Genomic DNA, 12,086 nt, shown 5'->3' with positions numbered 1-12,086 from the left:
AATAATTGATGTAGCATGGAATGTTACAAGTGCCACTTCCTCATAATGGAGGTTTTATTAGCTAAGCACACTGGGTAGAAAAAATGAAATAAAAAGATAAACAAAAAATAAGTTAAATATCAGGAAGAGGCCATTAATATTAATTTTATTGTGTGGTAACATATTCAATCATATTGGCACTTTGCTTTAGCTAACCTGTCGCTTTTGGCTGATTCACATGGGAGAGCAAGAATGAATCTTTACATGGTCAGAAATCTCTGGATGACTGTAACACATATTTGAACTACTGGCAGAGCTTTATAGCCTTGGCTGGGTAGTCTGAAGGAAACCTCTTTCCCCTGAATGTGGCATCTGGCCAATGAAAGGACTGGTGACATTTCCTGCAGCTAGTTGCTTTTTCTAGGCAGTGGGGACTGCTTTGGGAAGAATCTTCTCAGTGTTTACAGACCCTCTGAGAAGTCAGTGCTCCAGAAGACATCACAGTCAACTAACAGATGTGTTCAGGGGATGTAGAAGATGTACATGGGAAGGATTGGGAATGGCCCCATCTCCTTAGGTCAGGGGTCAGCAAACTTTTTCAGCAGGGGGCCAGTCCACTGTCCCTCAGACCTTGTGGGGGGCCGGACTATATTTTGAAAAAAAATATGAACGAATTCCTATGCCCCACAAATAACCCAGAGACGCGTTTTAAATAAAAGCACACATTCCACTCATGTAAAAACACGCTAATTCCCGGACCAACTGCGGGCTGGATTTCGAAGGCGATTGGGCTGCATCCGGCCCCTGGGCCTTAGTTTGCCTACGCATGCCTTAGGTCTTCTGTTGTTGGAGGCCTCTGCACCTGTGGATCTCTGGCCCAGCACCATGAGTTTCATCCACCTACTTCATCTCCACTGTGAAGCGATTTTAAAAGAGCAGCTTTTGTCTGCCAAATGCATGGAAGTGGTGCCTCACATCATTCCAAAGAAAAATTACAGCAAACATGGTAAGAATAGGCTGTCAGAAATGCTTCCTTCATGACATGGGCTGCCTTATCACATGCCAGCTTATTCATCTGTTACACGCTGTGCTATTTTCCGGTTCTTCTGTGGACTCAAAGACTGAGGAGCCATAGCCATCCCCATTAGCATATGGTTAGGTCATAGGAGAAAACTCCTAGGTCCTTAGGTCCTTTTGCCATCCCTAAAATATTTGAGGGGGTGGGTCCCCCCAAAGTTGATGGGCATTGCTGATAAAATGGTGTGTGTGTGTGTGTGTGTGTGTGTGTGTGTGCACGTGCCCTGCGTTTTGGGATCGATTATACAGGGCGGGGCTTCCCTGCCCCCCTCCAATATTTTATTCAGGGTGGTACCCTGGGATGGGATAGCCAGGTGGAGCTGCCACTGCATGGGGATGAGATAGTTATTCAGCCCTAAAGGAGCTTTCTTTTCCAAACCAGGAAACCAAATGCCAGGTTCCTTTCCTAGATCTCAGGAACAGCTTATTCCTTCTCATCAATGCGTCACACCTTTTCTGGCCCTGGACATGCTTCCCCTAATCGTAGCCCACAGCTAACAGAATCATTGAGCTAAAGTGACATTTTGAGCCAAATATAAAAGAGCAGGGAGCAGATAGCTGATCGCTTTGTCACCTGTATGCTCCAATGGAGTTAGGTGGCTTGTCTGTCACTGCAGGCTAACTGCATATGCATATTTGTGTGTGAGTATCTATATCATCTATAGCTATAGCTATCTGTGAACATACACACACATATGCAGTTCCTTTATCTTTTGAAATAGTTTTTTCCTGCTATCTGCTTGGAGCTGCTCTTTGAAAAGATAGAATAATTTTAGTTTTAAAGTTATCCAATGCTAATAATAAGAATAATAATGATAATAATAATAACAACTCAGAAGCCATGACTTGTCATAAACATGTTAACACCACATGTTCATTAATTAATTGGCTTATGACTTTGTATCCATTTGTACTTGTTCTGTTAATTAGTCTTACAATGATTTTGGTTGCAGTAGTAAAAAATAAAATGAAATAAAAATAAAACCCAGCTATCTTATTGCTGGAAATTGATCTAAAAATATCTTGCAGGGACATCTCTTGTTTTCCTTCTAAATTATTGCAGATCATGCTTCCCATTTCCCTCCATTCATTTCTTTCAGACATGAATATCCTTCCTCATCCTGCACTGGAGACGGCTTTAAATCATATTTAAAATCACAACAGCTACAGTAATGAAACCAGTCATGGCAAAATTATAAACAATTGCATATTGCTTCTGCCCATTAAAACCTGTGCTTCAACTCTGAGGGATAGTAAAGGGAATGTTAGCAGAAAAGCTCCCCACCAAACTTTCCAATACTACTCACTCATCCCCTGAGTTCAGCACTGGACAGCTGCTCATCAAGTCTTCTAGGAAGAGGGTGGTCTTGGATCGGCTGGTGTGATGGTTGTTGTCCACACCAATAGGTGCTTGTAGACCTAAAACAAATTCCACATAGCAATGGTAACTCTAACAGCAGTAGCTGCACAATTTATTTATTTGCAGGAGGACAGGGGTGGAGGATTAATATGTCTTACATATAACATGTAGTGCTGGCAGTGCTTGAAAATACAAATGAAGGCCTTCTGTATCAAATAACCGGATCTCCTTTGTCAAAACCACACACCCAGAGCAACAACACAACAACAAGAAAGTTACATGGAATTCCCACCCCCATCCGAAATCTACAATTGCATCTACAGTGTGGGCATGGATTTTTAGAATTTTAAGAACAACAATGATATGAAAGAATTGCAAGGATTTCTCACTGAGCATCAAGAATTTTACATTAAAAGAACCTTCAAGCTTACTCTTATACATATTGTCAGTAGGTCAGCTGTGTTTATGAAGCCTGTTCAAAATTAAGAGTGGGAGGGATTCTTTGAAAGCAGAGCCACTGTATGTACTTTTGTTACCAAAAAAATCTTCAATAAAAATAATTTGAAAGAAAGAAAGATATAGAGATAGAAAAATAGATAGGGTTAGATATAGTTTTAATTTTATCAATATGAGCATATTGTTTTCATTTGCATTTTAATACAGAACTACTTAAGTAATAAAAATAAAAAGCATTAATATTATATATATATATATATATATATATATATATATATATATATATTCTATTGAATGGGCTTCTATGTTGTTATTCAATAAGTATTTCCAGGGGGCTTACAAAAGAATAGAATACAATGGTGATATAATCATAAAAAGATTGAAACCAACCAACCAGGAAAGCAAATTAGGAGCATTAAAAACTCAGAACGTGTTAAAAGCTCAACAAATGTTTAAATGCCTGGTAAACAAAAAGTTATCAACTTGGTGAGTATCCCTGAAGAACAAATTCCATAGGGAGGTCATCACTAAGAAGGCCCCTTTTCTAGTTCAGATAGCAGCAATGCCTGGAGGAGATCTCTAAAGGTCTCAGTCCGCAGACAGATGTGAACACAGCATTGGAAGAAGACATTCCTTTCTCAGCTCCTTGGGCCCAAAGGCATACAGGATCTTAAAGGTAAGCATGAACTGTTTTGAGTTGTGTTCAGTAACATCAGGAGCCACTGAAGCTCTTGAAGCACCAGGATGACGTGTTCTCAAAGACTGGTCCCAGCTGGTAATCTGGCAGCTGTATTTATCCTAACCAAAGTTTCCAAAAGTCTTCAAAGGCAGTTCCACTTACGATGCATTGTGGAATGTGGAAGTTTGCTAGAGCAGGGATAACGTGGGCCAGGCTGGAGAACGGTAGCAACTGCTGAATGTTCCCGGTGCTTGACCAGAGAAGAAAAAGTGTCACAGAAGTATCCCATGGTCAACCTGTTGTCAGTCCTTCATATTTGTTAAAGTGAATGCACCAGGGCCTCAAGATACATCACACGTCAATATACTTTGGCAAGGAACAGTATTATGTGGGGCTCAAAACTCACCTTGCAGGTGCTTGACTTTTTACTAGCCTGGTGCAGGCTCTGCCTGCTTTGGGTGGTTTCAAGGAGGGAACTCTCCTTTCTGAGCCTTCCCTGCTGCTGTCTTCTCCATCTGATCATCGTCCCACATATCCCAGCAGAGAAAGATCATTGTGTATTTGCATAGCAGGAAGTCCCACACCATCTAGACCTAATTCCAGGGACTGAGGTTTGCCTACATGCATTGAGGCTTTTGTTCATCGCTGTGACTACTGGATCATGGAACTGCTGGGTAGGAATGGTGTTTCCTCTAGGAGTCAGTGTGCAGGCTGGCTAGCAGCTGGCTTCAATATGTATAATAGAATAGATCTCCTGTTAATAAGTTCAAAGAATGATCTGAAGTACATGAAACAGGTTAATTGTTGAGGCTAAGCACCTGGCCCCATGAAACTGCTCCGATGGGAGATCACCCAGGAATCATTTGTCAATCTCCTTCTGTCCCTTGAGGTAGCTATATAATAAATAAATAAATACAGTTAAAATCCTCCTACATAATTGTAAAAACAACAACAACAAAAACCTCTTCACTCATTATATTCTTACAATAAATAAAAAATCAGACATGTCTTTTGGTGTTTAAATATTTCATTACTTACCTAGAGGTACATTTACCAGGGAAAAGATAGCATAAAGGTGCTTGACTTATATTAAATTTTAATGGAAAGTAGTCCCTCTCTAGTTGTGTTTGAAAACCCCTCCCCATAGTCATGTAGGTTTTTTAAATTATTATTTACACTTCCAAATGATCTGTATGTCCACAAATAGTACAGGATGTCTGTATAGCATAAGGAGTTTGTGTGTTTGGAATAATTTGCAGCCCAATTTTGAGACTTGCTGTGTTAGCAGATAAGTGCTTAGGCTGAGGCATACTAACTGCTGTGCCTTTGCAATGCAAGTAACAAGCTATGATGCTATGATGATATTGCAGAGACGTTGCACTGACATTGCAGGCAAATAATTATCATGCAAATGCTTAGGATTAGGATGGCAGTCTGTTTCTTTGAAGCATGAATAACAGTTTTTCTTTTTTTACCAGTGAAACCGGTTAAGAGTTTTGAGACTGACTTCTTTTATCATGGGGTTTGAAGTGTGAGATTTGCAAGATTTTATGGTAAGGCACACATTTTTTATTATTAATTTGCTCATTCTTGCCTCCATAGCAACAGTCAGTGCATTTTAGCTGGCAATATCACTGATGCATCATTTTGTACCTAAAGGAAGTTCCTGGTTGTACAAACAGATCAAACTGCATTTCAGCCCCTATAGGAGACTGTTCATCAACATATATAACATGACATAAAACAAGGCCCCCAGTGCAACTAAAATAATATACTTTTTTCCACTGATTTTAGTGCGGTTTCCCATGAGAATTAAGTGTTTGTTTCTGTGGATTTGGGGCTTACAGATGAAACCTGCAAATAGAATAAAAATGAGCTATGAAAACACTCTGTTTGATGCATTTCTCCATATGAAATGTTTTTCTAGTTCCTTATTGTTGCTTTTTAAAATTTTTATTCACTTTAACAGAAGCGTACTTTTTTGAATCTTGATGAACTCTTCTTTTTTTTTATTGTGTGAATGATTCTTCAAGCTGTCAGTGCAGATGCCTTTCTAATGGGCATGCAAGACCTTTGTACAAAAAATTATCTTCAGCCATTAAAATGCTAAAAATAGTTTGGCATCTTTGCTTTTACAAGGATTTTTTTTACAATATGGGCTTTAACATGTTTCACTGCTGTTCTTTTACAGCTAATGAATTAATTGCAAACACAAAATGAAAGCTTGTAAAAGGCTAATGGCAAATCATTTACAACATGGTTCCCTTTAGTTTCTTCCAGTACAGTTTGCTCTTCCTTAATGTGTGTCTGGCTCAGCTGTTTTCCATGAGTGGGGCAACCCCGAGCAAGAAGAAGCTAGAACAGGTAGCCACTGCTGTTCTCAAGCAGCTTCATTAATTATGAACCCCAAAATTTGGGATGCCCTCCAAACTGGTGCCAAAGTTTTGCAATAGTTTTGCAGTGAAAACTTTATGTTAATAATAATAATAATAATAATAATAATAATAATAATAATATATTTATACTCCACCCATCTGGCTGGATTTCCCCAGCCACACTGGGTGGCTCCCAGCAGAATATTAGTAATAATAAAAAAGCGATACAACATCAAACATAAAAAAACTGCCTTCAGATGCCTTCTAAAAGTCAGATAGTTGTTTATTTTCTTGACATCTGGTGGGAGGGCGTTCCACAGGGCAGGCACCACTACCGAGAAGGCCCTCTGCCTGGTTATATAATAATGTAATAATAATAATTTATTATTTATACCCTGCCCATCTGGCTGGGTTTCCCTGTAACCTCACTTCTCGCAGTGAGGGAACCACCAGAAGGCCCTCGGAGCGGGACCTCAGTGTCTGGGCTGAACGATGGGGGTGTTTTGCAGTGCCCCCCTCCAAACTGTGTAATTGGCAATGGTTTGGAAGGAATACCAAATATGGGGGTTTGTAGTTAATGAAGCTATCCCAAGCCCTGCCCCAATGGGTACCATGCTCAAGTTTCTTTACTGGAAATGAATACAGTGGTACTTCGGGTTACAAACACTTCGGGTTACAGACTCCACTAACACGAAAGTAGTACCTCAGGTTAAGAACTTTACCTCAGGATGAGAACAGAAACCTTGCGGTGGTGGCAGCGGGAGGCCCAGTTAGCTAAAGTAGTACCTCAGGTTAAGAATGGTTTCAGGTTAAGAACGGACCTCCGGAACGAATTAAGTTCAGAACCAGAGGTACCACTGTATATGCTAATTTTTCCACAACATGACTCTTGCAGTGTTTGGACAAACACTTGAAAGGTTCTTCATCTTTAAAGGCAGGCTGCAGATTGGGATTCTTAGGGCATCGACCCTTCAGTAAACCTATTCTAGAGAAAGTACGGCAATCCTTTTTTTATGGCATTTATATCCCACCTTTGTCTCCAAGGAGCTCAAGGTTCTCCTGCTCTTCATTTAATCCCCACAACAAGCGTGTGAAGTAGATAAGGCTTGGAGGCCGTGACCAGCCCAAGGTTACCCAGTAAGCTTAATGGCAAAGTAATGCAGCACAAAAGCAACATTAGAAAACCAGGACAGAAGCACCAGCGTTATAGTTAGGAAAACACAATAAATACCATGTATGAATGCACACTTAGACTAGAACCAGACCTTCCCAATACACAGAATGGATATTTTTTGCCATGTCCTATGAAGGGCAGGCAAATCAAAATCTATATAAAGAACAATAGTTGGACTGTGGCATCATTTCAGATCCCCAAGTGAAGAGGTGGGGTGTCAACATAGAAACTCCAAAATAACCTCCACAAATAAATACAACTGGAAGAGGAAGAGGAGAAAACTGTTCCAGTTATTCTGAGGGGCTGGAGAAAGGAAAAGGGTTGCCAGGTTTGTATTATAATTCTTAACCCCATCAAACCTCTTAAACCTGGGCTTGTGATGGCTTGGGGGGCTCCTTCCACAGGATCTGTCGCACCACATTTTTACAGTCCATCAGAACATCTGCTTCTCTATGTGGGCTGACAATGTATGGGAGAAGAAAGAAAATAAAGATACACAATTTGTAATCTAGTTTCATCTAGATTGCAACCCATATTATTGTTATGGTTCTGAAATGGCTGAGGGCTCAGTGGAACATGGATACAAGTCGGGTGGAGATTACCTCACAGAACTCTCGACATTCTTTGCAATATCTGAATTTATTTCAGTGAATTCTGTTTGTACTTTCTGATTTGGCTGAGATGAATATCTGTTGTATCTAAGACCCAAAATTATTCAGTCAGAATATTTTGCCATTTTCAAAACCAACAGTGGAAACATTGATCCTTACAGGTCATGTGGACAAGACCTTGAGTTTATGAAGTGCACTTTTATTGCAAGTTGAGAGAAGAAGTAAGAAGTAACAATAAACATAATGGAATTGCACTTCTCTCATGACAGTAGGGGGAGCAAGTGATCTGCAAAAGATGCTATGTAGTTCACTGGTTCCATAAAGGAAGCCTTTTGTTGTGACACAGAAATTGTGTTTTTTTCTGTTTCCTTATGCTGTACCTAATATAATGAGACAAGTCTTCTTAATGAAGTGGCCAAATTGATTGCTGACAAATGGGATCAGGAGAAGGAGCATGTAATCTATAGCTTCGTTTTAAATTATTTTGGATGCATTTGTGGAAAAAGCACCTTCAAGAATAGCTCTCTTTCAGGAGGGAAACACACTTGTTGCTGAAGAGAATAAAATGGCTTTTCTGTATGCCTGGGGATTTAGTTTGTTTTCTCTATTTCTAAAAAGCAGTTTGCCATGAGTGGGTCAAATCAGTTCACTGTAAGACAGTAGCATGTGGTTTTATTTTTGGATTATGGGATTTGTCTTTAATAGCAAACAGTTATAATCCCCCAGGCAAACAAACCCAAGGGGAAATAAAATATAATTTCACATGTTTTAAAACCACATTTTTTATATGTTTAAAAGCATTTTAGACAAGTTATGCTGAATGCTGTGTTTTCACTGACTTGAAAATTGGTTTGTGTGCAGCAGGTGTATTGGAAATTAGATAACCTGTTTTCCACTGCAACCTACCTACTTTCCTTCCTTCCTTCCTCTCTTCCTCTCCCCATTTTGGATTTTTTCAGAGCTGCGCATAGGACTTCAGCAAGCAAGGGTTTGTGGGGCAGGATTGAATGAAAGTCATAAGCTGCCTCCTCTCATCACCTGTTGACATCAGGTACATGACACTCCCTTTTGCTGATGAGGATGATCTAATTCAGTGTTTTTCAACCTTTTTTGGGCAAAGGCACACTTGTTTCATGGAAAAAAATCACGAGGCACACCACCATTAGAAAATGTTAAAAAATTTAACTCTGTGCTTTATTGACTATATATAAAGTAATTCTCTTGAATAGGAATCAAATAAACACAAAGAAAGTATTTTATAATTACTTTATTATGAAATAGTAAGTAAACAGAAATATGAAAAATTATAAAATACTTTATTCAGTGCGCAACCTGGGCCTGTTTGGCTGAACACAAAGCTGATATTCTGGCTGGAATCGAAGAAAGACACACACGTAGCTCTTCGTCAACAGCTCTCAGTCTCTCTCTGTATTTAGTTTTTATAGCAATCATGCTTGAAAAGCTCATCTCACACAGATATGTAGTGGGAAATGGGAGCAATGTCAAAATAGCTTTGTTTCCCAGAAGGGGGAACTCCTTGGCAGTATCCAACCAAAAACTGTCCAAAGGTAGATCAGCAAATCTTAGCTTGAAACCACGATTTTGTCTCAGTTCAGTTAGTTCCTCCTGCTCCTGTAAAGTCATGTCCTTTCCACCAACTGATGCTGAGCTATAAGGGTCCCTAACCCAGTCAAGGCATTCAGTGGAGACTGAAGAGAAATAAAATGACAACTTCTCCTTGAGAGTTTTTAAATGTTTAACTATTATCTCACACAGTGCAGCAGTGTGAACACCTTGCCATTGCTTGGTGAGTGTGAACATTTCAAGATTGCCACTTTCCACGTGTTGATGCCAGAGTTGCACCTTTGAACGGAATCCATTTATTTTATCTGTACTTGTAAGCAGGTTTTCATTTCGGCCTTGCATTCGTGTGTTCAGTTCATTCAGATGATGAAATATATCTGCCAGGTATGCCAGCCTTGCACACCACTCATCACTTGCAAGCAGCTTTGCGTAATCTGACCTCTCATTTGTCAGAAACACTTTAAGTTCCTCCCGCAGCTCATACACACGAACCAAGACCTTGCCACGCGACAACCACCGGGCCTCCGTATGAAACAGCAAGGTTTTATGCTTCGCTCCCATCTCCTCACACAAAGCTGCAAATATGCGACTTTTCATGGGTCGTGACTTTACAAAGTTTACCATGCGCACAACATCATCCAACACATGAACTAGGTCTGCTGGTAAAGTCTTGGCTACGAGGGCCTCACTGTGTAAAAAACAGTGCGTAACAATCACATCTGGATTTCTTTCCTTCACTCTGCTTACAAAGCCTTTGGTGCACCCGACCATGGCTGCAGCTCCATCGGTGCAGACACTTGTGCAGTTTTCCCACTTAAGTCCTCCTTGTTCAAGGCATTCTGATGTGACCCAAAAAATTTCTTTTCCTGTTGTTTTTTCTGGCAATGCCTTGCAAAAAAAGAAGTTTTCTCTAATTGCATCACCATCAACAAAACGCACATTGGCCAAGAGTTGAGCATGTCCACTGATATCAGTAGACTCATCAAGTTGCAATGCAAATTTCTCACTGATACGGATCTTTTCCAAAACCACATTTTCGATGTCTGCAGACATGTCATTAATACGTCTGGAAATTGTGTTGTCTGAGAGAAGGACTTTGGCTATTTCCTTAGCTGCTTCAGGTCCAAGCATCTCCTCTACAATAGCTTTGCAGGCGGGAAGTATTAATGTCTCTGCCACAGTGTGCGACTTTTTTGACTTGGTTCCAGTTACAGATGGGTAGCCGTGTTGGTCTGCCATAGTCGAAATAAAAAAATTCCTTCCTGTAGCACCTTAAAGACCAACTAAGTTAGTTCTTGGTATAAGCTTTCGTGTGCATGCACGAAAAGCTGTGTATCTGAAGAAGTGTGCATGCACACGAAAGCTTATACCAAGAACTAACTTAGTTGGTCTTTAAGGTGCTACAGGAAGGAATTTTTTTTTTGACTTGGCTATAAGTTCAGCAACTTGATAGCTAGCTTTAAGAGCTCTTTCATTTACCTTTGTGGTTTTTCTCATGAAAGTTGCCTGTTTCTCCGTGTTTTCACGCAGGCGAACAAAATAGTCCGCATTCTTGTTTTGAAGCGAAGGGTGTTTCGTTTGGAGATGGTGTTTAAGTTTGCTTGGGACCATAGCACTGTTAGCTAGCTTTTCACCACACACCACGCACAGTGGAGTTGGTTTGTTTCCATCTCCGGTGAAAGTAAATCCAAATGAAATATAGCTTTCGCTATATTGCCTTGTGCCAGAGAATTTGCTTGAGCTAACCATCTTTGCTTTCTTTTGATCGCCACTCATACTTGGGCTCTCATCTGGCTCCAAATTTTGTTCAGAGTCCAGTTCTTTCCTTTTCAAAAACTTGTCCATCACTGCAGTATTTCACTGTCACTCAGTACTTACTGGCTTGTCTCCTCCAGATAGCCGCTGTCCGTCACACTCAGCACTCTTCTGCGCATGTCTCCATCCAGATCCATCAGTCAGCGCTCTTCTGCTCTTCTGCTCATGTTTCCTCCAAATCCAGATCCATTGGCGCTCTTCTGCTCATCGGCGATCTACTGCAATGTCTCCTCCTGTCCGTGTAACAGTGACACCGGAGCTATTTATAGTCCTTAACATCAGTGGTGGGATTCAAAAATTTTAGTAACCAGTTCCGACATTCAAGCATGGTTTAATATTTTTTTCTTTAATGGCAAACAAAAACGTTGCGGACCGTTCTCTGCTCAGCGGGGATCGATCCGCTGATCCCCGCTGATCCCCGCTGAGCCGGCGGATGACAGCTCCGTCTCTGCACTTTGTGCGGAGAGGGAGATGTCAGAGCCCCGCTGCTCTCTATGGGGAATCGGATGAGAGCGGACCGCCTGTCCGCTCTCATCCGCTCCCATCCAATCTGATCCCCACCCAGGATGGATGGAAAATAGGGTGGACACAGTCCGGCGCCCGCCTAGTGGGCGAAAATTTGACATTTTTTTTTTTAATCTTTCGAATTTTTCAATTTTCCCCACGGCATACCAGGCAACATCTCGCGGCACACTAGTGTGCCGCGGAACAGTGGTTGAAAAACACTGATCTAATTACTCCAGCCAGCTGTGTCAAAAGCTGCAACATAATTGTGGAGTCCTCTAGAATGGTAGACATGTGTCACACTGAGAACTCAAAGCACAAGGAAAACAAATGGTCCTGTAACCTGTAGGATTTTATCACCAAAATAAAATAGTCGTATACAACAAAAGCAAGAGGAAAATCAGAAGCAAACAATCTTTTTCATAATGAAAAAGAAGCTTTCTCACTTCTATTTTAAATATGGGTATGTCAC

General features: G+C 40.7%; 1 long non-coding RNA gene across 1 annotated transcript; it reads left to right on the top strand.

Moving 5' to 3' along the window:
• Positions 1-4,836: 4,836 nt before the first annotated feature.
• On the top strand, positions 4,837-11,837 carry LOC308470801. The gene is made up of 3 exons (XR_013982660.1): positions 4,837-5,104; positions 8,671-8,762; positions 11,191-11,837. It is a non-coding gene; the product is annotated as an uncharacterized lncRNA (long non-coding RNA).
• Positions 11,838-12,086: the final 249 nt, after the last annotated feature.

Source organism: Podarcis pityusensis, assembly GCF_964106645.2.
Source record: "Podarcis pityusensis genome assembly, chromosome: 2".
Classification (NCBI taxonomy): domain Eukaryota; kingdom Metazoa; phylum Chordata; class Lepidosauria; order Squamata; family Lacertidae; genus Podarcis; species Podarcis pityusensis.
The sequence above is the reverse complement of the archived record's forward strand: the minus strand, read 5'-3'. Positions and strand labels throughout refer to the sequence as shown.